Source organism: Oculina patagonica, chromosome 4 (genome assembly GCF_052425735.1).
Source record: "Oculina patagonica isolate OP01 chromosome 4, crgOcupat, whole genome shotgun sequence".
Lineage (NCBI taxonomy): Eukaryota > Metazoa > Cnidaria > Anthozoa > Scleractinia > Oculinidae > Oculina > Oculina patagonica.
In genome coordinates this window covers 22,717,821-22,733,684 of record NC_135761.1, presented here as the reverse complement: position 1 = coordinate 22,733,684, position 15,864 = coordinate 22,717,821, and the positions used below count along the sequence as shown (strand labels likewise).

The following is a 15,864-nucleotide window of genomic DNA, read 5'->3' as shown; positions in this document are numbered from 1 at the left end:
TTCTAGGCGGCTTGTCGGATATTTTAGTTTCCCGTTCTTCGTGACTCTGTTTGAGGGCTACCTACTGAGCGGAATGTAAATTCTAGGATATCGGGTATTCAGTTGCAGGTCGCTGTATGAAACATGTCCCACCCTTTCTTGTATCCTGTTTGTTTGTCTTTTGTTTTTTAGGACAATCCACCTTCATACACCCGCCAAACCTCCTCTCGTTACGTCACATACGTTAAATTATTGTCGTTCCATATCCTTTAGGTCTCACTGATTTATGAATGGATCTTGTTTACTATATTGGTTCATATTTAAGTAAATGGCTTCTTGTAGCCTTTTTGAATTATAGCCCCTCAAGATCTTCATCTCAAACGTCAAACCCTTTCCCCTGTACTCTGAGTTCATTTATATAACATGTAACGACGTTTCTTCTTTCAGTTAAAATTCTTTTTACCTGCCATTTCACTCTTCATAACCTTATTAGTCACTGTCAATGGCTGAACACCTGGTGCATCCTTCGCTTCCCACCGGAATGTCTTCGCCACCTCGCACTATCCGTCCCGTGAAGTAAACGTGACCTTGATCGCATAATTTCCAGACGCCTCTTTGGCACCCTGGGAAATTTACGAAGTCTGTTGTTTCCTCAGGTGGTGGAGGTCGAAGGTGCACCTCTCTCCTCAACAAGTTGACCACTTCTCTTAGCCATTGAAGGTCTAGAGCTTCATCGTTACCCTGAAGAAACACTGCAAACCGATCGCGAGCCAAATTCAGTCGAGTTTTACCTCCTCTTGTAAAAGTGGTATGGTGCTTCGCAGCTTCAGTTTGGGCCTCTAACACGTGAGAGAAGAGAAAAAACTTTCTTGAATGTTCATGTACCTGACTAAGAGCTTTCAAATCCAGTCGAGGGTGCTCGAGGTACTCTTTGATATTTTCCAACGCGTCCTTGGTAACGTTCGATAGTTCATCCACCTTCATCTGCGGTTTGAAGTAAGATTGAACTGTGTGCACATTTGCTAGAACCTGCCTTGTTGCCAAAGCCTGCTGGAGAATCATCAAGTGATTTTTAAGTGTGAAAAGAAGCAGAATACTGCGTTCATGCCTTTGACGCGCATTACGTGGGAAAGGCTGTAGAGCACGAAGGACTGTTTGTGGAAATTTCAGCTTCTTCACATCAAACTTTAGATGCCTGAGATCCTTTCCTATGAGGTGCACAGAGTTTGAAACTTCAACGGCAAGCTCTTGTACTTGTGCCTTGACATTTTCAATATTCTTCAGCGTCCTTTTGATTAGAGTTCCATAACGATAGCTGAAGGTAATTGCTGTGGAACATCTGGGACAATGCATGAGTTGAACATCACTGCTCTGTTGACGCATCATCCACGCATCCATTTCTTCAACTTTTATGATGTCACCACAGTCGAAAAGTTGCAGACATCTTACGGGCTCCTTTTTGTTACCACGCTGATCAGTTAACATGGAAGAGAGCTTTTTAGCGTTGCAGACGGCACACAAATTGGGACAATTTTCCCCACATAAACCAATGCATGGGTGGCCGCAAGGAAGCATTTTGGGACATGGAGCATCACATCGAGGACGGTCGCATTCTTCACCACAAAGATTGTTGCACTGGTAATGAGGACAACTCCACGTGCAAGGTTGTCTGCATGGCTTGCAAGGCTTTGAACAGTGCTTCTTACATTTCTCATGAGGACACCTACGACTGCATGTACTGACGCAGGGAGGGCAAGGCTCACAGCATGTTGCTCTGCAACGGTGCAGGCAAACGAGAAAACGACTACATGGATTCTGGCAAATTTCGTGTGAATCCCTTTGCTGACAATCGTTACATGTTCCAGAACACCGATGACCACATTGCAGCTCTGCTCCACAAACTGCAGGGCATCTGACATATTCTGGGTTGTGACAGCAGCGCATTTCAATCTTGTGACCACATCTTAGCGTTTTGGTCACAGGTACGTTGCAGGGATACTTAGAACAGGGTTCCCCACACAATCCTTCGCAAAGATGTTCGCAAGAGCCCTTTGGACGCCGGCAAGTTACTCTACAAATAGCGACTTTTCTCTGAAAACATGAAAGCCATTTTTTGTGGCCACAAGGAAATGTCATTTCTACCTTTCCCATACACCTCACACTTTCGCATGGCTGACCACAAGTCCCTTTGCAAGGGTGTCCACAGTCTAGTTTTCTTCTGCATCTCTTCAAGCATACCACGTTTGTTGGGTCTTTAAAACATGGCATTCTACGATAATGTTTTCCTGGGCAATCAAGTTTTTTCACCACCATCACTTTGCACTGGAAATCGCTGCACTTTTCAGAGCATTTTCTAACACAATTATGTCTGCACGGCAACTTTCGTTTACATTTGTTCGGGCAAACCATATGGGAAACGTCCTCAGAGCAAAGACAATTGATTTTATGGTGTCCACATGCCAAGTCCTTTTCGACTGTAACAGCGCATTTCAGTTTACTGCAGTCGTCGCTGCATCGTCCTCGGCAAGGATGTTCACAAGAAAGAACCTGTTCGCAGGGAGCGTCACAAAAAAACTCTTCTGGTTTCAAGAAACATTGCACTTCTTTCTCGTGACCACAGAGTAATGTTTTCTTGACCATTGCATCACATTTTGCATCACACTTTTCATCTTCTAACGCTTTCCTTTCTTTTGAACATTCCACGCGCCTGTTGTGTCCACAGGGCAGTGTGACATTAACCTTCTCCCTGCAACTGTACTTTTCAGCATTTTCACAACAGGGAATAGTTACCTCGTGTTCACAGGGCAGTTTTCGGGTCATCAAAACCATGCAGGATAACCCCTGTGTTCCAGCCGTCGCAATCGAGCAGATGACAGACTTTGTGTGTCCACATGACATTTCCAAAGTGACTTTCTTCTTACACTTGTATTCTTCAGGATTTGCGTGACATGGAAGAACGACTTTGTGCTTGCAAGACAGCTCTTTCTCTACTCTCTCATTGCATAACACGTTCTCTAAGCCAGCGTTGTTAGCGTAGCAGTCCATGGTCTTCTTGTGTCCACATGGCAGATCGACCACAACAATTATCTTGCATTTGTACGTTTCAGGCTTTTTGTTACAGGCTAGGGTTGCTGTATGTCCACAAGGCAACGTTGTTGTTATCATCTTCGCACATGGTCGTGCTTCACAGTTCTTACCACAGATGTCCCGACAAGGGTGTCCACAGCCTCTAACTCGTTCGCAAGGCTTTTTGCAAACAATTGCACTTGGATCCAAGGAACAGGGCATCTCAATGTTGTGCGAACATGAGGGAATTATCATGTTAACCATCACCCTGCAATCCTCACATGGAACACCAAAGTGGCACTGTTGTTGGCATGGATGTCCTCGGATACATTGCTTATGACACAGTTCTTGACAAATGATATCTCTTGGGTCAAAGTGACATGGGAGGATTTGTTTATGGTCACAAGGAAGGCGCTTTTCAACCAAACGTTTGCATGGGCAAGTGCTACACTCTTCATGACAAAGACCAGGGCACTCGTGTCCACATTGTAACCATCTACTGCATTTCTCAACGCAACGTGGTGGCTGTTCCTTTTTGGGACACAAAATGCTCACTCGATGCTTGCATGACAGCTCAACTTCAATTGTAGTGTTACATTGGCATCGTTCTCTGCACTTCTTGGAACAGGGATGTCCACAATTCAGAATTTTGTCGCAGTCGTTGTTGCACTCACTTAAGAATTGTGGGATCTTTGAAACACGGCATTATCTTTTCATGTCCACATGGGAGAGTTTTATTGCAGTCAACTGTGCAGCGTTTTGTGCATGGCTTACCACACACAGTTTTACAACTGTGTCCGCAGTCGAGAGTTTTCTCGCATTTGACAAAACAAAATACAAAATCTTCAGGTTCTGTACAACACTGTACTGTTTGTTCGTGGCCGCATCGAGGAATAATTTTCACCAAAGGGCGTGGACATAAACAGTCAAACGGATAATGACAATGCCTTTGACACTGATGTTCGTTAGGGCAGCTTTTCCAACACACCTTTGGACATTTACCATGTTGGTGAAATTCATCTGTAGCATGGCATGGCCTGTCGCAGGCATGACCACAGTCAAGACGTTCTCCACAGATCTTGTCGCAGCCACCAAGGGGAAAATTTTGCATTTCACTCGAATGTCTTACTTCGTTGACATTCTCGTGCCTCTTGCAAACCAGTGTTAAGGTTTCGCCCAGTTGCCTTCTTTGTTTCTAAGTCATCGCAAATCTCCTTCCAGAGCAAGCACTGGCTTTTAAGAAGGGTAAAGTTCCCGATGCAATAAAATCCTTGACGAGCTCTTGATAAGGCAACGCATATTCTGTTTGAATCCTTTAGGAACCCAATTTTGGAGTTGCTTCTTACCAACGAAAGGAGGATGATGTCGTTTTCTTCACCCTGAAAGTTGTCGACAGCACACACTTTAATCCCCTCAAACTCTCTTCTCGGCATTCTTGTTCTTGAGCTCAAAAAGCTGGCCTGTATACATTGTAAGGACTGTGATTTGCTCCCGCTTGAAACCTTGCAGCAGAAGGTAACGGCAGAGGGCCACTAGGAAGCCAGCCTCGTGAGGATTTGAGAAGCTTTGTAGACCGCCGACTAGGACTTCAGGCTGGCAATGATCAATAAAGAACATATTGTGCTTTAGTCCAGAGATGTCGGCAAACGCGCACACGGTCTTGTGGTCCACGATCTCATGTTCGTAAAATCTTTTAGTCAGGGCAGCAATCTCAGGACGCATGCGGTGCTGAATGGAAAGGCGTTTGCAGTCCATCCTGTTCAACACCATGCGCTCGAACAGGGAGATCTCTAGATTGTATTTTTGGGCTAAGTCATAAACTGTTGCTTTCGGGCGAAGCTGTTTGTGGTCTCCAATAAGAATTGTATGTTTTGTGTCACGTGAAAGGGAAGTGATTATATGGGCTTCCAAAACCTCAGCTGCCTCCTCTATGATAACAATTTTCGGGGATATTCTTTGAAGCATTGATTGGTATCTGGCAGCACCGCTGGTCGTCATTCCAACGACTGTTGCACGGCGTATGACCTCTTCCTCCTCTTGGGCTTTAATCTCTTCCAACTCAACACAAAGCTCTTTATGTTTTTGTTCATAATGTTGTTCACATCTTTGTAATTCCACTTTGTGGCGTTCACGGTAACATTCAACCCAGAAAAGGTACAGTCGAAGGCGATCTTTTGCTGTCAAGAGCCAAATATTTTCCACCTTCATTGCTTCGTCGTCAGGCATCATCGCTTCCTTTTGCAGGTGCCACTTAAAATTGCTAATGTTTCCCGTCAGATTGATCTTAGTCTCTTTCTTTTTCTTGTCCTTTTTCCGTTTCTTGGTGGCTGTATCACTCCTTTTGACTATTTTCAGGTTCAACCGATTGACCTCCTTTTCTTTTTTCTTCGCTAATCCCACTTTCCTCTTTTTTCCAAACAAATGGTTTGACGTTTTGCTGATAGTTAACCTTTTGGCTTTCCTCAGTGTCATCAACTACATCTCCGTCATTTTCTTCTTCGCTTTTTCCTCTATCCGATTTTTGCGACTTCACTAACGTGTATTCTTCTTCACCCTCTATAAATCGTTGATTTTCGATCCATGCCGCTTCATCTTCCACTGCAATGGTCTCTACATCAGCTTCATGTAGTTTCATAACTTCTTCCTTGCTTTCTTCCTCTACTGTATCAGGGCGTTCGGATAAGGGATCACTATTAATCTTGACGTTTAACAATTGACTTTTCTCCTCAAACTGTTTGGCAGCTTTAGAATCTTCAACCTCCTCTGCGACTTGCAACTGCGAGTCATTGTCCAACGATTGCTGTAAGGCTTCAAGAATGTTGCATTGTTCTGCTGACTGGTTCCTGGACGGAAAATCTTTATGAAGCCTCCCCACATTCATGGAATCACTCATAGAAGTTTCTTTGAGATAAGAAGTGTATCCATTCAGTTGATTCTTATCCTTCGTGTTTGTCGACTGACCTTGGTTTGATTTTAGAATGGGGCCTGTTGCTATATCCGTTGTTACATTCTCTTTTGGCCTGTTTTCTACGGATTCTTCCTGGAAATCATTACTGTTAGTGTTTACGTCAAAATGTGCTCCGGCAGCATGGCGAAGAAAGTCGTCATCGTCTTCATCTGCGTCGTCCTCTTGAAGAATGGATCCATCTCGGCCCTCAACCTTCTGGCTTTCCATTAACGCGCCGCTTGAGCGTTTGTTCATATCATTCATCTCCTTGTTGTTGCACAGCCATAATTTGAAAGTATTTGGTGGGTTCTGACAACTGCTTGTTGCGTTACGTGGAAAGACTGCTCCATAAAATTGGTCTGCATGTTGTGAGGTCATGCCAGCTTCCAAATCTCGAAGTTCTAAAAGTACTTTGTCTGCTTTCGCAAGGCCTTTCTTACAATACTCCATTTCCGACTCCATTTCTTTTTGATTTTTTTCCATTTCCCCAAGTCTATAACTGCGGGCATAATTTCCTCTGTGTTTAGTAAAGACCTTTAAATTGCAGTCAACCAGCTCCTCACTTTTACTTCTTCCCCCAACCCGAATGATCTCTCTCTTTGGGAGAAATTCTAGAACCTTTTCGAGAAACTGATCCAGTGCATGATTTGTGTAGCAAACCATAAGCATCGGTGAAACGTTTTCTGGATCCCACTGCTCTCGATTCTCAAGCAGGCATCGCACAATTTTGCCTCCAACGTAGGTCTTTCCCGTCCCAGGGGGGCCTTGGATGACAGAAAACTCACTTGTAATTGCTGTTCGTAACGCTTCTAGCTGGGATCCGTTCAGAGGAAGTGTGTCTGCTGATGGCCAAGCCTCGGGCTTGAGAACAGGTACCGTCTTCATTTTTGATGAATTCCGTACATTAAGGGCTCTGCTTAGATGATAACACACAGGATCTTCGTCATCCTCGCGTCGTAGATACTCTGGTGGATCAACTTCGGTACTACATTCAACCAAGTACTTTGTGAAAGGCATGCTGTCTTCGTTCAATTCCTTGAGTCCTTTAAGTACGTGACGATAGGCTTCGAAAAAGGCTGGTGACTCAACCATCTGATACTCCTGTTGGCGCTTTTCAATATCAAAAATATTCTGTTCCTCAATGAATTGAATTTCAAATCTACCTTTCTGCAAGTCCTCTGGATCTCGATTAGCCACCGTGGCAAAAAGCATTGTTTCGAAGTTGTCTTTTGAAAAGCACAGGAATGAACCAAAGCTGAGCCTTTTTGTGTTTGCCCATCTTGTCAAAGGAAACTTGGAAACATCAAACTGAACATTGTATATAATTCCAGACAGTGTCAATTCCTTGCCGATAATGCGTACTCCCTGATAGCATTTCATCAACTGATTACGTTGTCCTCTCGGGATATTGTGCGTAATTTCATAGATGCCTTCTCTTAATGGCTCGAGGAAATCCTCTCGAAGCAATCGGAACTGCACATCTAGGTAATGTTCGGCGTCTTGATATCGTCCCTTTTTAATGTTCTTACGCAGGAAGGGCCTTTCTTGAGACTTAATTTCTTTGTTTGTTGGACATATCGGCATGTCTCTAAAATCGTTTGGCGGCTTTTGTCCCGCCTTGTTGGTGTAGCGTCTTCCATGCTTCTTTTCTCTTTCGGCCTTGATGATGTCATCTCTTCTTTGTTTGAAATCATCTAACTGATTCTTCAGTTCATCTTTTCCATCAATGTCTGATTGATCCAAGGTTTCTCTCAGTGGGTCGTAAGGTGGGTCAGAATACGAACTCGGTAAGTGCATCAAGTACTTGCTGAATATTTTGATTAGCCATCCTATGAGTCGTCTTTGAGATTCGGGATCACTAATTGCCGTTTTCGCTTTTTGAATACGATCAAGTAAGCATGGGATTTTGGAACTAAAAAAGGCCGAACCTTTAAGCGCCGCTAAAATCCTATTTGTGTTTTCATTCGCTGGCGCATCGCAGACAATTGCTAGAGTGCAAGTAAGGTCGAAGATGAAGTCATCACTGTTGTGCTGCTCCTCTTCTGATCTTAGAAGGAACTTAAGTCGAGCCATGCCGTCATTCAACATGTGTACTACTTCAGTGCAATCCTTTTCTTTCAAGGTCTTAAGATCCAGAGTGAATCCTTTCCTGGGAGATGATTTCTTTTGATCGCCTTTTTGTGTTCTACCCGCAGGAGACTGTGTTTCTTTTTGTGTTGCTGATGTTGCATTTCTTTTGGTTGGATTAGGTTTTCCTGGCCGATGCTCTTGGTTTTTACCTGCATCAAAGGAAATAACCATTCTGATATAAATCTTCCTCTTCAAACACAACTGTAAAGTACGTTATACTTTCCTGTTCACTGTTATTGAGCTCACCTGAAGGTTTTCCTTTGCCAGTTGATGACGTAAGCTGTTTGGCTCTGTCACCTTCCTGTGATGCTCCTCCACCGCGCCCCTTTGGATCTTGCTTCTTCTGTTTGTTAAAATGCTCACCTAGAACAAAAAAATCAATGTCTTGCTTAGTTTATTTATATACATATCGAATTACCATGGTAGTTATTCTGAACATCAAAGTACAGTCAAAGAATGTCAGCAATGAATCTTGGTTTACGTAACACGTCAAAATCAGCAAAAAGACCAAAATAGCCGAATTCCGCAAAACTATTGAATACAGATTTGTGTGCGTAAATGCGTTTTGGTATTGATTCTGGCTATTTATAATGAGCGAAAAAATGGCGAGCGCTTTAATTCACAGGCTTAGCTATTTTGGGCTGGGCTTCCGACCAAATGTTACCTGTATTTTCTCATCACAAGTAAGCGAAGATAATGTGTACACATAAATTCAATTGCATTTACAATCGATTAATTAATAACAAGATGTAAAAGATATAATAATGTTATTAGAATAAGTACTACTAAAAAAATCTAAAAACCCTAAAAATATAATAGTCGCTACCTTTTGAATTGGGTCTTCTATCAGACGGTCCAGTTGCACCTTGTGAATCCGAAGATTGACTCTTTGCCCCAACTGTCTTTTGTGTTCCTCCTTGTTTTGGTTCCAAGATTGCTCCACGATCTAGAAAAAAGTGTCGAGTTCAGGGATTTTTTAAATCAAGGGCAAAGGATGCCTTGAAACTAGCTAAAAGAATAACTTTCTTGACATTGCACTCCACCTTCCTGAATTAGCTTTACCTTTTTCAGTTGATGTCGCTTGTAGTTTGCTCTTTGTAGCTTCCCGTGGCTTTCCTCCATAGCGGCCTCTCCGATCTGTATTCTGTTTCGTAGTGTCGCCACCTTGAATGAAGAAAAAACCAATGCAATTATTTGTTGGGACGTGTTTGGCGAGAGAAGCAATTGTTAAAGAGAAATAGATCTTCGCAATTATGTAGCAGTTATGTGACAGGATAAAAGAAAGATACGGGATCCTCAAACGTGACGTTTTGGATGCCGTCGTATCAGTGCGCAAGATGCGGACCTAAGGAGAAATAGTATTTCACTGGAAAGGGTCCGATGCAGGAAAAGGTTGTTTATTAAACAAACTTATTAAGCAAACTAATCCGTCGTAAGTTTGGATTAAAAAGCCTTTTGAAAAACAATGCCTGAATGGGTTAATCCTTATAAAGTTGAATCTAACACATGAAAGATCATCGCAATGTACGCAAACTTAACCAGTTGCGAAAAGAAACCCTAACAAAAATTCCGCTTGAACGGGATTCGAACTTATGACCTTTGCGATGCCGGTGCAGTGCTTTACCAATTAAGCCAACTCTCCAACACAGTTGGTAAAGCAATGCACCGGTATCGCAAAGGTCATGGGTTTGAATCCCGTTCAAGCCTTAATTTTTTTAGGCTTTCTTTTCGCAAGTCCATTAGGTGGGAACATAACTGCAATGACCTTTCATGTGTTAAATATTTCTTCTGCAGTTCAAAGATATGAATGCCATATATTCACTTCCATGAAGTTAAATCTGTTAAAGTTCGGATCCACATACCCTGGTTCTAGCGCTGGCCAAGGTATTGCGTGGTTATTCTTAGGCAAAACACAAATATCACGGCCTCCTTTCACCATAGTGGTCAGTTGGTCGGTCAGCTGGCTAACTTTTAACATAGTGCTGCATGGGGTTACCTGCGATTGACTGGCATTTTGTCCAGTTGCTTCACGCTACAGAAGTCGGAGTTTTAAATATTAAATCCTTGTTATAAGTTATTTATGTACCTGCTGAAATGGGTCTGCTTCCAGACGGTCCAGTTGCACCTTGTGAATCCGAAGATTGACTTTTTGCCCTCTCCGTTTTTTGTGTTCCTCCTTTGCTTGGTCCCATCGTTGCTCTAAGATCTGCAAAAAGGCTTTGTGTTGAGGTGTTTTCAATCATCCAGGGTGTGACCACAGTTAGTGTCATTTTTTGCTACCTAACCGTTTGGAAGAGGTGTCACAGTAATCATGCAATTGCAACTTGCCAAGGTTCTGTTCGTGAATTTGGAAATTGCTTGATTAAGGTTTCGGGGTGACAGTGGTATAAGAGTAAGCATCAACATCTATTTTTGTCTTTTATATATCCGTTTAAAGCCGGATAATCGATTCTAGAGAATAAATGAATTGATCACCATGGGAAATTGTCTTTATATATTTAAATTCTCCCAACAGCTACTATAAGTATTTCATTTCATAAAAAAAATATGGAAACGGGTATTGAGGAGAATTTGTGTGTTGACACTGGGGTCCACCCACCTGGATTAGCTTTTCCTGTTTCACTTGATGTCGCTTGTTGTTTGCTCTTTGTCCCTCCCTGTGGCTTTCCTCTATAGTGGCCTCTCAGATCTGTATTCTGTTTCGTAGGATCACCATCTTCAATAAAGAAAAAAATGACGCGAATCTTTATTAAGGCCGATTTACACGGTGCGACTTTGTCTCATGAGACATGCTTGCGACATGCTTACGACATGCCTACAACACGAATTGTGTCGTGTAAATCAAACCTACAACTCACTTACGACTGTCGTAGGCGTGTCGTAAGCTTGTCCCATGCGACAAAATCGTACCTTGTAAATCGGCCTTTAGGATGTTTTCGGGGAGACACACATCTTTGCAGTTGCGTAGCAACTTACTTACAAAGAAAGATTAAAAAAAATGTCAGGAGTCAATAGGACTCAAAATCGTGTTCTTTGCAGTTGTTGTACAAGGAGAAAATCACAGTAGGTATGAAAGCCTTGGCGGGTGACGGTAAAAAACGCATTTAGATGGAAGGCAGTTTATGCCATTTGCTATTTTTATGCTTTGGGGTTTATAGCTAATCTTTTTGTTTAAGATAGTTTATCTCAACATTTGAGCACTCAGATAGAACTGGAACTCGAGACAATGAAGTTAGTACCTTTTGCGATCTTTTGCAGAACTTTTTGTGGACTTGGGCAACAGAAAACGTTTTTATAAAGGAGCTCTTTTAAGAGGTGGATCTGAGACTTTTCAATGACGATGTTTCCAGTTTTTAGTCACCTTTCGCTGTAACCCTCTTGTAAAACTCTTTTAAAAAACTTTGAGGCTGCTAGGAGGTGGTCAATTTAATTACCCACCTTTTGAGCCGCGTTTACTTGGTACTTCGTCAGCGGATGTTCCACAAGCGCCCGATGATTTTGAAGTCTGAGTTCCTTGGCTTCCAGGTGCTGCCTTTCCTTGTAGTTTTTCCATCTTTGGCTTAGATGTTTCTCCGGGATCTAAACGATTGAAATGAATTTCAGCTCAGTAAAACAAACAGAATAAAAGATGCTAAAAGAAGTGTAACAAATCAAGTTGAAAATAATGTAAAGTTGAGGAATTTTAATAAAAAAAGGTATTAAAAATTCATCATCTTGTTGAGGTTAAAGCCTTTCTTGGCGGTTAATTGGAGTTCTGTTTTAACTAAAATTGTTACCATCTTGTTCTGACTGCCTAGAAGGATGCCAATGTTTTCATACCTAACTGCAATACACAGATATCCCACACGAGGTCGAAAGGGCCTTTTATTTCAGTGTTTTAATGGTACCGTTTTTAAAGTTGGTCATAGTATAATATTTGTTCCTGTCCAGCAATTTTAAAAATAAGCACATAACTTTTATTTGTTTTTTAAAGCCACAACCACTTGCAAAATAGTTGAGAAACTCTCCCAAGAATTGTATTTTTTTCTTCAAAACAACATGCCCTCCTTGTAAAAATAGACAAATGGTTTTAATTCTGAACCCCCCTCCCCCATTCAAAGTTGTTATTTAAGGTTTTGATTGTAATCCTGAAATTCGGTTAATATTGATCAGGAGGAGAGGGGTCACAAGGTATAAGTGTAAAAATGTAAAAAAATGACATTTTTACCTCAACTCACTTCACGGTGTTTATAAAATAGGTCATTTATACACCTTCGTATTAATTTAATAAACAAATTTTCAGTTACCTTTCGAGTCGTTCCCAGGCTTTTTCATTTTACTGAGTTCCCTTCCTTGCCCTTTGTGTGAGGACATGGTGCTGAGTGATAAAATATGTTATCAATAATCATGCAGCTAGGGAAATGATTAGTACTGCTTTGAAATTTGCTGCATGAAGAGTCTCGATGTTTATCGTATCTACTTCAAACGATTTTATGTCAGCCCACTTACCAACTTCTTAAATAAAGGATACTTTAACTTATTATTACATGACATTATTTTATTTATGAGTTATTTATCTTGAACTAAAGCAAGGAGCGCTCACTGAAGAAGTGAAAACTAGTGAGCATTTTAGTGCTTTGCACTGCTGGTTGATTCCACAACATGTGGAATGTCTTATATTCATTATCATAGTCTGAAACAAAGGAATTAAAATAAAAAACCAAACTGGTTTAAAATATTTTAAGCCAGAGATAAAATTCAACCACAACATATACACTGTAGCCCACAGTAGCTTCTGTGAGCTCGTAGTCAACAGCACTGGACATTACAAAACAAAACATGCCAATGGAAGCCAGATATGTACACGCTTCACTGACAGTCTTCAGTCCATCAGTTCAGATCACCCTAGTTCTGCCAGTTGCACTGTAATTGCGTCCAACGTGGACGTAATCATCTTTTATTAATAAATTTTTTGCCAGTATCATCAGCTGCATGTGTCAGCCTTGCCAACCGACATTGCATCTTGCACCCGCAAAAGAAGAGCAAGAATGCCTATTAGAAACAATTTGGCAAATCCTATACGCGGAAATGATTTTATTTAACGTTAATTGGTTTCCACATATTCATTTGTAATCGGTGGAGTCTTTTATTTGTCTTTAATTTCGCTGTGTTGGCACTATAAAATCTGTCAACCTCTTTCAAAGTTCCTCGTCATCCTCAAGCAAGACTTGAAAGCGAATTTAAGTTGGCCATACGTAGAACAGTATTATTCAATTTGGGTCGAATTTGCGCTAGATCGCGCCTGCCTTTTCAGCGCTGACGAAATTTAAAACGAATTTTATCAAGTTTGCATGTCCACTAAAATAATTTACAGTCCTCTATCCGTTTGTAACTTGTAAAACTTCGACTGCAACCTAGTCAATTCTTCTTTCGCTCAAACTCACTAAGTTTGGTATCTGTGAATTTGTTTGAGACATAACAGTCATAACATGATCGCTTCCGCCATGGTGATCTTTAAGCAGTACTGGAGATGTTTTCAGCCCATGCCAAATGTTAGGAAGTTCATATCAAAACCATGGTTTAGAAGCTAAAATAAAATCTTGGAATTCGAGTGGAAGGGTCTATTGACGCGATTTTTGATCGATCTTACCCTTAGCTTCCATTGGCAAATCTGATCGACGTAAATGCCAGCGAAACTGAACTTATTTTGAAAAATGATTTATGATCAGACACAATCTTTTCCACGGTGGACAAAACACCTTCGCTTTCCACTATTCTACGACATTTCTGCAAAACAGCGACTCTGAGTAACTTCGCGTACGATTTAGATAACTTCTGATTGTATGCAAACACTGCACAGTCTAAAGGAAATGACATAATAAAATATCTTTACTTACCTGCAGTCGACGTTGCTAAGGAAGTGTTGTCCTCATTTTCGAGGCCAAAACCTCGCTTGCGTTACAACTTACTTAAACCAAATAATGGGTATAAAATATGCTCTTCACGAAATGGAGCATATAAAAGAATTACCAGGTTTTCGCACAGAAACAAGGACTATGTGTCAGCAATTGCATTTGTAATGCTCTCAGTTTTCAATCCCGGGAATAATAGCTGACAGTAATGATATTCATCTTTCTCAGAAAAGGGATGTAAGGTAAAAATGAATTGGACAGCGGAAATGGAAATGGGAAATCGGAATGATAGCCTTGGGTGGTTGTTGTTGTTGTGTTTAGAATGGTGGAATTCTTTAAAAAGGCGTAAAGAAGGGAAAGTGTATGACAACATTTCAAGCTATATCCTTGTGTTTTCTGCGATTGCGGAACATGTTTTAAACGGTTTAAATAAACAAAATTCTTGTAGCTGATATTGAAAGCGATAACGCGGCACTAGTACACCAGATTTCTTTCGCGGACATGGTGACCTACTCTTTCTATTTTATATTTAAAACATTTCATCGTAGTGATCAAGACGGGAAAGTTTTACAAAAAGTTTCATGTAATCTTTAACGTCAAGGGAATCGGCCGAAGCAAGAGACCTCATAGTTTTGTACTGCATTTTACCGTACATCACCAAATGTCCCACGGAACTGTTTGTTGTGACTGTCTGTTTAGCCTTTGTGAGTATTTCGTTCTTATACTTTATTCATTGCATCTTGCAGTTGTTTGTAGATGCCGGCGTGGAGTGACTCTCCTTTCCGAAACATTCATCGTCAATACTGCAAATAAAGAAAACCTTCAAGAAACGCCTTCCTACGCAATCCAAAAAGAGGTTAGTATGCAACACTAAAGTTTAGCGCCGAACAAGTTAGTCTCTCTTTTATAGGGAAAACGTTTCAAAGTCCTTTTTTTAATTCCGGTTCATCATCTTTCTAGACAATTTGGTTGAATGGTGGCTACAAACGCAGTACATTTCACGACAAGATAAAAACAATTTTTGCTCATAGGTCCTGGCTCATGGCTACTAAGCATAAAACGGTTCACGAGGAAGAACACATCCACTCCACGTTTCACGCATAAAAAATGCGAAATCGGACGGAGCCGGGGAGAAAAATACGATAATCGATGAACGGAGCAAACGCAGATAAATTTTTTAGTCCTATAATCTACCTTATTACTGTTTGGCGTCCTTCCCGTCCCTTCCCTCATTCGTCCCCGCTCCTCCCCGCGCCCCTTCTGTCTCTCCCCCCCTTTCCGTCTCCCCCGCCCTCCCCCCCGGCTTCCCCTCTCGGGCCCCTCCCCCCCTCCCCCTCCTCCTTCTCTTCCCCCCCCTCCCCTCCCCCCCCCGCCCCCCCCCCTCCGCCTCCCTCCCTCCCTCGTCGCACATGCTCTCTCACTCGCGCACGCTCCCCGCGCCCCGTCGGCAGTATGGCGTCCCTCCCGGTCCGCCCTCCTCCTCCCCACTCCCCCCCTCCCGTCTCCCCCCTCCCTCCCCCCTCCCCTCTCCCCCCGTCTCTCGTCTCCTTCCACCTCCCCCGTGTCGCCCCACGTCTCCTCCCCCCCCTCCTCCTCTTCTCTCCCCCCTCCTCCCACCCTCCACCCCTTCCCCTTCCGGTCGTGGGCGCACTTTGTCACTCTCATCCAGTTAACACGCATTAGGAGCTTGTTCGCAGACTTTTCTTTATTTGGTCACAAGAATTTGTTTCTCTGACTTGTGACAGAAAGTTGAACTTTTGTTGAAAGTACAAACTAAGTACAAACTTAGTTTTTTAAGACAAACTAAGAACAGAACTTTGCCGACACACCTGTCAGCTAATTTGAAACACT

The 15,864-nt window shown here is 42.1% G+C and overlaps 1 pseudogene across 1 annotated transcript; it reads right to left on the bottom strand.

Annotated features, from left to right (window-relative positions):
* Window positions 1–445: 445 nt before the first annotated feature.
* On the bottom strand, window positions 446–14,732 carry LOC144651632 (uncharacterized; annotated as a pseudogene). Its single transcript, XR_013570352.1, has 9 exons — window positions 13,999–14,732; window positions 12,409–12,479; window positions 11,561–11,701; window positions 10,722–10,838; window positions 10,209–10,328; window positions 9,161–9,286; window positions 8,949–9,059; window positions 8,369–8,485; window positions 446–8,271 (listed from the first exon to the last, which is right to left on the bottom strand). The product of XR_013570352.1 is annotated as an uncharacterized LOC144651632 (transcript).
* Between the last annotated feature and the right edge of the window lie 1,132 nt (window positions 14,733–15,864).